The following is a 9,973-nucleotide window of genomic DNA, read 5'->3' on the forward strand; positions in this document are numbered from 1 at the left end:
AACTGTACTAAAATAGACTCATACAATTGTGCTCATTCACATCACAATTAATTAATCCACGTTTAACAACTCTTTCAATTGTATTATAACCAATATGAGCATGTCTATTATGCCACAAAGTAATAGAACTGGAATTAATCACATTACAAGAATTAGATCCCATATTATTATTGTCATAATCAAGAGTACTTAGCTTGATCACCCCATCACATGAATAACCCTTTCCAACAAAAGTGCCAAATTTAGTCAAAATAAGTTTACCAGATTCAAATTTCATTTTGATACTTGATTTACTCAATAGACTTCCACTTATAATGTTTCTAGTCATATCAAGAATATAGAAAACATTAGTTAGGGTCACTTTTTTTCCATTAGTGAATAACACATTAATGCAGCCCATTCTAAGTACATTGGATTTCTATTCATTTCCCATTTGGACTTCAAGTCCCACCTTTGCACTTTCAAAGGTTTTGCAAAGAGTTTTATCATAGGTTGCATGAATGGTGGCACAAGTATCATACCACCATCCTTGCACCTTTCCTTGTGTTGCATTAACTTTGCTCAACGTTGCAATGATCTCAACATCAATTGCGTTGGCATGTTTAACTTCTCTTAAGGTTGCATTAGTCTCATCACTATATTAATAAACAATGTCAATATCCTTTAGAGTTATTTTTCATTCCTCATTGAATGCATTATTCTCTATTAGGGTTACAATGCATTCCTCATTTAATACATTGTATTTAATTAGGGTCATATAGATCTCATCATCAATCAAAGTAACCCAATTAACTTAATTAGAAATGCAATGGTCTCATCATCAATTGTCTTAACCCTAATCTCATCATGGTTAATTTTAAAATTACCATACATACATGATAATCAATAATTTTACAAACAAAACAAGTATAACAATAACCCTTGCATTTTTTATTAACATTCATTGTACTCTTAACATAAACAATAAACTCAAACTCACAAAAATATGGCAGCAAACACATTTCATTCAAATTCTTGAAATCTACATATTTAGAAATAAGGAATTTGATGGTACCAATCTCCTTAAGTATGTAATCCCATTGAGTTGTCTCATCCTTTGTTGACATATTGTTGACATATTGTTGACCCTCGAATTAGCCAACGACATGGAGTCAAATATACGACAAAATATGGAACGACGCTTGAAAAGATAATCTAATGGAAAGGGAAAAAACACCAAGGAATTCTAGTTGTTCGGCCCCAAAGATTGGTAACAACCTACGTCCACTTAGTGTATTGTTATTATTGAACTTCAAAGCCGTGATAAAAAAAACTAGGGTTCTTTGAGTTTCACAAACCTTGGAAGGATTACCATAGAATGATGAACAATCACTATAGCTCTTTCTCACTCAATATCAAGCAAAAAAGCTAATGTATAAAAAAAAGTCCTTTCCTTGAGCTATTTCATGCATATTTATAGGCTCGCTAACGTGTCCTATCTTTCCTTAATAATCATGGATCAAGGATAATTATGAAGAAATATTCAAATGCAGTTTATATTAGATTACAACTTAAGAGGGAAATAAATCGGGCTTCACAATCACCCTGGTCGTATAAAAAAATTAATGCTGACGATGAGGTGTGCTCCTGGTCGATGGCCGAACAACACCTTTGTCCTTCAATTCCGCCACGTGTCAATCCACATGTAAGAATTCTTTGCCACATCATCAAAAACCATTTTTGGATAAACATTTGCCCCCAAGTTTACTTATTGCGACCAACAATAAGTAAACTTAGGAAACCGACTCTTCGAATACGCCACAAAATCTGTAAGAACCGCCCATGCTTTCTCGAAAAAGCTGACTAATCATGTCTAATCAGGTCCTTTCAATTTCCCAAGAATGTGTCCGACGGCTATCACGCTTCCCCACTCCTTGAAAAATTACACTTAATGATTACCTTGGTAACCGCTCCTCGGCTAGTATAAATGACCCTTCAGAATAATTTTTCACATTTTACATACTTTGCCTTCCTGAAGAACATTGAAGAACTCGTGTTCCAGAGCCCAGAAATTTTCAAACATCTACACGCGGACGTTCAAAAGCTTTCACCTTTGTACTTCAATCTTTACCTGAGTAAGTTTCACGAACTTTCTTGCCTTTTGGGTTTCCATACGAAACTGTCTTATGCTTGCTTTCATCTCTGAATCCTTTCATGTTCTTGGCTAAAAATGTATGGGGATTATTTGCATGTTGACAGATGATTGATAGGGTAGTGAAATATTGTTCCGTAGGAGTTAGGAGCCAGTTTGGTAGTCGAGATTGTAGATTTAGGGCATAAAATCGAAGTAAAAATTCGATTTTTAAGCTAGGTGAAAAACTGGGTTTTTCCCGCCCCTTCGGAGTCGAAAAAGCTTTTTCCCAAAAAACTTTTCACTTCCACTTTTCAATCTATTTTTCAAACTGCTCGTATAGAACTTAGTTGTTCTATTAGAATGCTGCTGGTTGTATGCGCGAGCAACGTTATTCCAACTTTCAACACAAGCTTTTAAGCTTTACGTCTTATCTCCCCATTTCTCTGTTCGCAGCTTTCATGATAGAACTGTGGGGAGGAGAAAGACCCATTGACGATGACTTATTGGCTTAGCTTCTTGAGAACGAGGAGCAACCGTCATCGCTAATACTTGACATTCCCTTTTCTCGTGCCACTTCAAACACTCCATCTATCCTTATTCAAAATATGGCTCGAGCAAAAACTACAGCCTAGAAAAAGAAAACTCCCAATCCTTCAAATCAATTTGCTCCTCGGGCTGAAATTCCCTCGACCAGTGTTCGAGCAGAAAATACTCCTTACCCTAATATCCAAACTCTTGCCCAGCCCCGGAATGCCATTCAACCAGATGTTGAATGGTATGTTGTTTCTGAAAGCTGGGTAACGATCAGGATGATCGCCAACTATATTAGGAAATATGGACTCCCGGGGGTGACATTAGTTCGACTCAACCAAGACCAACGGGCGAACTTGCCCAGAGGCGCCTTCAGCGCCTGGTCGAGATACCATATTGAAGTAGGGGCTACCTTGCCTCTTCATACATTCTTCCAAGGGGTGGCCAACTACTTCGGGGTCTCCTCTTTCCAAATAACCCCCAACGGGTATAGAATGCTTGCAGCACTCTATATCCTATATAGCCACAAAAAATGGCCTGTGCCAACACCCCATGAAGGTTAATTACTTGTTCGACCTTAAGTCTAACCCCAACCAAGAAGGTACAGGGTTCTTTCATTTTTGTCATCAGGAAACAGGGCGCACCTTCCTGACCGACACCGCCCACATATCGAACGTGGGGAGGTACTACTAGGAGTTCTTCCTCATGACTGACATGGTCACGAACAACCTGGCCTTCACTCATGGTCACGAACAACCTGGTCACGAACGTGGGGAGGTACTACTAGGAGTTTTTTCTTTGATTTTTTTTCTCTACATTTTCTTAGATTTTTAGTGCCTTTCAGGCCCATGGTTGCGACCAGACCCCACTCCAGACATGGAGTTAAGGTCAGCCCTCTTTGCCAGAATGACTGACATGGAGAAAAGCGTCAAGCATCTAGTCACAGAGGCTAACCTTAGGCTGTTCGGCCTTTTGGCCCCTCATCAGGATGTGAGTGAGCCAATAGCGGGGAGTGTTACTGGCAGAGAGGTTCCCGAGCCGCACCTAGCCATGGAATAACCTCTTTCGAGGAGGGCCACTGGAGCAACAATCAGGGAACCTTCCAGCACTCCGCGGGCTGCTGCTCCCCCCGCCCCAAAGGGAAAAAGGAAAAAAGAAGGCCACTGAACCCCCCGCTCCCATCGAAGAATCTTTAGATGAGAACGGTACTGATCTTTTGCTCTTAGATAGTTTGCCAATTCCCTGTCACTTATTTGACGGGGACAGCAACTTTAAGTATACTCCAATCTTAAGTTTAGATTTCTTCCAGGCAGTAAGTAGTTCAGTAAGTAATGTAGCGACCAGTAGTTGTAGCGCGGGTACTTTACTTATAATCTCTTCACTTTCATTTTTAGCCCCGTATAAATATCTTGTCTCATTTCTCGTGTTGTTTCCTTTTGTACAGATATGTCATCTGAAGACGTATTCGAGCATTACCAGGCTGCTACTACATCTTCTGGCAAGAAGAAGGACAGCAAGAGGTCTCGAGGGGAGAGCAGTAAAATCGCCTCAAAGAAGGCTCGAACCGAGGACCCTCCAGCCACTGTCCCTTCGAAGGAGAACACACCACCTTTATCCCCACTCGAGCAGTCGGCCTCAATTCCTCTAGTCGATCAACATTCCACTCCTTCAACACCCGTCGACCAGCAACCTACTCCTCAGGTCCCTACTAGCCAAACACATCGTACTCAGCCCAAAGGCTCCCTGTCCAGCATTGTGGTCAGCTCAGCCAGGGAGAGGATATACAAGCTCTCCAAACATAAATACAGTCAAGAGGCTATTACCGAAACAATTTCCATGGAGCCTAACCAAATACTCAACCGAGGGCTGAACGAAATAGTTAGCGTAAGTTACCTCCTGATGCTAAAAAATTTATTTTCGATTCTCTGCCATCGCCTTATCCTTTTTTATCTGATTATAGGGATTACTAACCATGACCGCTGGCTGGTGCCGTGCTGGGGTGATGGTGTCCCGGGCCAAAAATTTCGACACCAGGCTTGCTGAGGTTAAGAAAGCGCTCGAAGAGAAAAATGTTGAGTTGCTCGAGAAGAACAATGAGCTAAATAAACAGAATGGAAAGTTGCTTGAGAAGAGTACGGAGCTGTCTAAGCAGAAAGAGGAACTGCTCGAGTAAAAAGCCACTCTGACAGAGGAGCTGCTGGAGGTTCGGGATGGCTTTAAGAAATCCAATGAAGACAAAGAAAAGTTCAGGGAAAGCTCCAAACTCAACTACCAACAAGCCTCACAGCTCGAGCTTGATTTGATTGCGAGCAGGCAGGAGACGGAGGAACTGGAAAAGTGCGTGAAGGAGCTTGAGGAAGTTGAAGCCAAGAACTTGGAGAAGTACAAGGAAGCCACTCATCTTTGCTTCTACGAGTTCTGGAAGCACAACCTGGAGGCTAACTTCAACTATCTGTCAGAATACCTAAGGCGGACTCTAATGTCTCAGTGTGCCATTCTCCTGGATGAAGAAGAGAGGGCTAAAGTACCTGCTTCCCCGGAGATCTCTTTGGCAATAGGGATAGATGGTGCAGACAACGAAGCTGGCGCAACTGTCGACCAGGACGTTCCTCAAGACCCATCAGCTCCTTAGCCTTTTTCTCTTTTAATCTTTTAATTACATGACCTACTGGTCGTGATGTAAAGACATTAATTTTTTATTGCTGCGCGGGCAGCTATTTTCCTTTTAATTAAACAATTACATCCGAGCAATACTGCTCGCGGTGTAAAGTAATCCGTTTTTGATATTATAATACATTTTCATTTTATTATAACATCTGTTCGCATGACCGAACTTAGCATAGAACTTTGGTTTGATTTAACAAAATACAAATTTTTTGAAAAATACTCTAAGTACCCTAGCATGTTTTCACTTATTTCGCTCATGTGTTTACATACCTTTTGATGATATGCTTTGCTTACTTGTACCTTATATGCCCCCTAAGTGATCAAGGAGCTTTAGGTCCTTGGTCACTTGCCTTGACCAAAACCTGTTTGAACAATACTGCTCGGAGCAAAATAATTAAAATTGTAATACAACAAAACAACTCACGTAATGAGCAAATACTTGTAATAATACAATAATTGGCAAGAAATGATTGGTTGCGCACAGTCCCTTATATTTCTCGTAATAAATGGATGAAACATGTCTGTACGAGTGATCAATAAGATCTTACACTTATAAGCGATCGGTCACATAAAATGACCAACCCTTTTTCAAAACTTGTAAAAAGTAAAACTAATACAAGCCAATTCTTTAAGAAGAATTGTTTATTGGTAATACTTGCGCAGGTGTTCTCCATTCCAATAGCGAGGAACGAGATCTCTGTTTAAGCGTGCAAGTTTATAGGTGCCTGGGTGAAGGACTTCTTCAATCTGGTATGGCCCTTCCCAATTAGGTCCGAGTACTCCAGCAGCTTGGTCGCGTGTGTTTAGAAAAACTCTTCGGAGTATAAGATCCCCAATGCTGAACTTTATCTCTCGCACTTTAGAGTTGAAATACCGGGCGACTTTTTGCTGGTACGCAGCTACTCGGAGTTGGACTTGTTCACGTTTCTCATCGATTGAGTCCAGGGATTCCATCAATAGCTGGCTGCTCGAATCTTGATCGAACATTATTCTGCGATGCGAAGGCGGATCTAACTCAACAGGCAACATAGATTCATTTCCATAAGCCAAAGAGAATGGAGTATGACCCGTTGCTGTTCAATGGGAAGTTCTGTACGACCAAAGTACTTCAAGAAATTGTTCTGGCCACGCCCCCTTAGCTTCTTCTAGTCTTTTCTTCAGTGTATCCTTCAACGTTTTGTGGACTGCTTCAACTTGTCCATTTGCTTGAGGATGAGCGACTGAAGAGAAGCTCTTAAGAATACCATGCCACTTGCAGAAGTCCGTGAATAAATCACTGTTAAACAGGGTGCCGTTATCCGAGACGATCTTCCTTGGTAATCCATAGCGACAAATGATGTTCTTAATCATGAAATCCAGCACTTTCTTGGTCGTTATGGTTGCAAGCAGTTCAGCCTCGGCCCACTTGGTGAAATAGTCAACGACAACCACAACATATTTGACACCGCCTTTTCCCGTGGGCAAAGATCTGAATAGGTCGATACCCCAAACTGCAAATGGCCATGGGCTTTGCATCTATTTAAGCTCATTAGGGGCTGCCCATGGGATTTTGGAGAATCTTTGACATTTGTTACACTTTCGCACAAACTCCATCGAATCTTCATTCATTGTGGGCCAGAAATATCCTTGCCTCAGGATCTTTTTTGACAAACTCTGCCCTCCAGCGTGGTCTCCACAAAAACCTTCGTGCACCTCTTTCATCAATTCTCTGGCTTTCTCCTTTGTAACACATCTGAGGAGTGGCATTGAGTATCCCCTTCGGTACAAGATTCCATCGACCAGGATATACCTAGCAACTTGCCGCTGAAGGGTCCTGGATTTGTTTCTGTCCGTCGGTAACACGCCTTGCGTTAGATACTCTACGTATGGTGCCATCCACGTATCCGCCATCTAGATCACCAAAGTGGTCTCCTTTTGGATGCTTGGTACAGATAGTCGCTCAACTGGCACTATGTTCAGAGTAACAGCATCCTTCGCACTTACTAATTTGGCCAAAGCGTCCACATTGGAATTCTGATCGTGAGGTACCTGCTCGAGACTGTATTTGTCGAACTGAGCCAATAGATCCTTTGTTTTGTTCAGATAGGAAACCATCTTTAAACCTCGCGCTTGGTATTCTCTCAAGACCTAATTCACCACTAGCTGAGAATCACTATAGATGTCAAGCACTTTTATATTCATGTCCCTGGCCAACTGCAATCTAGCGAGTAGAGCTTCATACTCGGCCTCAGTGTTAGAAGAAGTGAAGTCAAATCTGATTGCGCAGTGAAATCGATGCCCCTCCAGCATTATCAATATCACTCCTGCTCCAGTGTGGCACTCGTTAGAAGAATCGTTTGTAAATAATTTCCACGTGGGGGCTAGGCTTTGACATTCAGGCTCCTTAGGCTCTTCAATCTGCTCACTATTCGTAAGTTCAATGAATTATGCAATGAAGTCAGCCAGGGCTTGTCCTTTTATTGCTGCTCGCGGTAAGTAAGATATGTCGAACTGCCTGAGTTCGACTGCCCATTTTAGCAATCTACCTGCAGCCTCTGGTTTTTGCAGGACTTGTCGAAGAGGCTGGTTGGTCAAGACCGTAATTGGGTGAGCTTGGAAGCAAGGCCGTAGTTTCCTGGAGGCCAAAACTAAGCAATAGGCTAGCTTTTCGATGGGCGGGTACCGCTGTTCTGCTCTAATCAACCTTTTTCTTACATAGTAAACAACCTTCTGCACACCATCTTCTTCCCTTACTAGAACGGCACTAGTAGCATATTCCGTGATCGCCAGGTAGATGAATAAAGTTTCTTTATTGACCGACTTTGACAGGATGGGTGGTTGCACCATATGTGTTTTTAGTGCTTGAAAAGCCTAATCGCACTCCTCCGTCTATTCAAACCTTTTATTGCCCCTGAGTAGATTAAAAAATGGGACGCACTTATCTGTTGACTTTGAAATGAATCTACTTAGAGCGTCAATTCTTCTGGTAAAGCTTTGAACATCCTTAATCTTTACTGGCAATTTCATGTCGATCAGGGCTTTAATTTTCTCGAGATTGGCTTCATTTCCCCTCGAGTTAACTATAAATCCAAAGAACTTCCCTGATCCTACTCCGAAGGAACATTTAAGGGGATTTAGCTTCATCTGATATTTGTTCAAGACGTTGAAGCACTCCTGCAAATCCCTTACATGCCCTTCTGATTTCTTCGACTTGACTAGCATGTCGTCGACGTAGACCTCCATGTTTGTACTGATCAATTCCTTAAACATGTGGTTGAAAAGTCGCTGGTAAGTCGCACCAGCATTTTTCAAACCGAAGGGCATCACTTTGTAACAGTAGAGCCCTGTATCAGTCCGAAAGCTAGTGTGATCTTCATCAGGGGGATGCATACTAATTTGGTTATACCCGAAGTATACATCCATGAATGAGAGGATCTCATCTCCTGCAGTGGGATCGACCAGCTGGTCGATCCTTTGGAGTCAGAAACAATCTTTGGGGCAGGCTTTATTTAGGTCTATGAAATCCATGCACGTACGCCACTTGCCATTCGGCTTGGGCACTAGTACAGGATTAGAGACCCACGATGAATAAAACGCCACCCTGATGAACCTATTCTCCTTCAGCTTCTCGACTTCTTCTTTTAAGGCCCTTGATCTATCTTTGTCGAGCAGCCTTCTTTTTTGTTGCACTGGTGGAAAACACTTATCGATCTTTAGGACATGGCTGATGACTGCAGGATCTATCCTAACCATGTATTTGTGCGACCAGGCAAAGACCTCTTGGTTCCTCCTTAAAAGCTCCACCAGTGCTTGTTTTGTTGTTGTCTCTAAGTTTTTACCGAATTTCATAACTCTGGTCGGATTTTCTTCATTGAGTTGGACCTCTTCAAGGTCCTTGATGGGTCCCACTTCTTCTTCAAAATCCACAAAGCAAGGATCCAAATCCCTGTCCTCACTTTGGGCAACGTTCTATTTGGTGACATTATCACCTGAGTGGCCCTGAACATCAATCGCCATTTGCAACTCCTTTCTGGTAGCGTCTCTCGATACACCCTTCTTCGCCTTGGTGATCGAGGCGTTGTAGCACTCCCTCGCTTCCCTCTGGTTTCCCAATACGCAACCTATCCCTACGTCTATTGGGAATTTCATGGCGAGGTGCCATATCGAGGTGACGGCTCACAGGTCGACTAAAATCGGTCTCCCAATTACAGCATTGCATGCCGAAGGATAATCAACTACTATAAAAGTAGTGAGTAATGTCCTAATAGCAGGTGCGGTGCCTGCTGTAATTGGGAGTCTAATTGACCCTGTTGGGGCGAGCCCTTCTCCTGAAAAACCATAAATGGTTTGGTTGCATCGCTCCAGGTCCTTTATGGAAAACTTCATTCTTTCCAACGAAGACTTGTATAGGATATTGATCGATCTTCCTATATTGACCAATACACTCTTCACCATCATGTTTGCAATATGCACGTCCACAACCAGCAGATCAGAGTGTGGGAATCGCACATGCTGGGCGTCATTGTCAGAGAAGGTTATCAGTTCCTCCTCTGTTTGAGACTTTTTTGGTGCTCGATCTTCGACACTCATCATCTCGATGTCCTAGTCGTGGTGAAAGGTTCGAGCGTATCGTTCCCTTGCCTTGCCACTATCTCCTGCAAGATGCGGGCCTCCGCAGATGGT

This window comes from Humulus lupulus, chromosome 7 (genome assembly GCF_963169125.1).
Source record: "Humulus lupulus chromosome 7, drHumLupu1.1, whole genome shotgun sequence".
Lineage (NCBI taxonomy): Eukaryota > Viridiplantae > Streptophyta > Magnoliopsida > Rosales > Cannabaceae > Humulus > Humulus lupulus.